Source organism: Neoarius graeffei, chromosome 2 (genome assembly GCF_027579695.1).
Source record: "Neoarius graeffei isolate fNeoGra1 chromosome 2, fNeoGra1.pri, whole genome shotgun sequence".
Classification (NCBI taxonomy): Eukaryota; Metazoa; Chordata; class Actinopteri; order Siluriformes; family Ariidae; genus Neoarius; species Neoarius graeffei.
In genome coordinates, this window is record NC_083570.1 from 32005274 (window position 1) to 32006397 (window position 1124).

Here is a 1124-nt window from a genome sequence, read left to right on the forward strand (position 1 = left end):
CTTTCTCAACGCTTTAGCAGAGGTTCCAGAACTTTTGTGGCTCATCTTTACTTGCGAATTTCAGTCTGGCCTGCTGATGAGTGGCTTGCAGCATGACCTCTATATTTCTGCTCTCAAAGTCTTCCTCATATGGTGTATTGTGATACCTTCACCCAGAATGATCATACTTTTAAGACTTTCCTAAAGTTTTATCCAGAGCATGCACCAAAAATTAAAAATTTGTACCCCCTTCCTGGTGATAACCATGCCTAATCTATAGTTACCCATGTCAGCATAGTCGGATCATGTTTTTCTATGCAGTAGCATAAATATTTTGGCCAATTTGAATATTTTCATGGGGCGGCACGGTGGTGTAGTGGTTAACGCTGTCGCCTCACAGCAAGAAGGTCCTGGGTTCGAGCCCCGGGCCCGGCGAGGGCCTTTCTGTATGGAGTTTGCATGTTCTCCCCGTGGGTTTCCTCCAGGTGCTCCAGTTTCCCCCACAGTCCAAAGACATGCAGGTTAGGTTAACTGGTGACTCTAAATTGACCGTAGGTGTGAATGTGAGTGTGAATGGTTGTCTGTGTCTATGTGTCAGCCCTGTGATGACCTGGCAACTTGTCCAGGGTGTACCCCGCCTTTCGCCCGTAGTCAGCTGGGATAGGCTCCAGCTTGCCTGCGACCCTGTAGAAGGATAAAGCGGCTAGAGATAATGAGATGAGATGAATATTTTCATATATTTCAGTTACAGAAGTGTTTGAATTGGTAGTCAAAGACATTGGTCCTCATTTAACAAGTCGGACACAAATGGGTTTATTTGTAAATAGTACAATTATATGTACATTTACACATGAACTTGTAAACATCAAAAATTCATACAAGTCTGGTAAATTCAGGAAAATATTTGTATTCCACTTGTGCTCCGAGTTTGCACAAATTTATGCGTAAAATAACAAACCATGACTGATCAGCTTCAAATGACATAATTTGTGGAGTTACTGCATTTATATTATACACAACCCAATTGAAATCCATTTTAAGACAAATAAGATGCTAATCATTCAATTAAGAAGAAACACCAACATCTAAAATGAGGGTGAGCTGGTCCAGTCTATGCAAATGGAAGCAGTGATATCATTGGAACA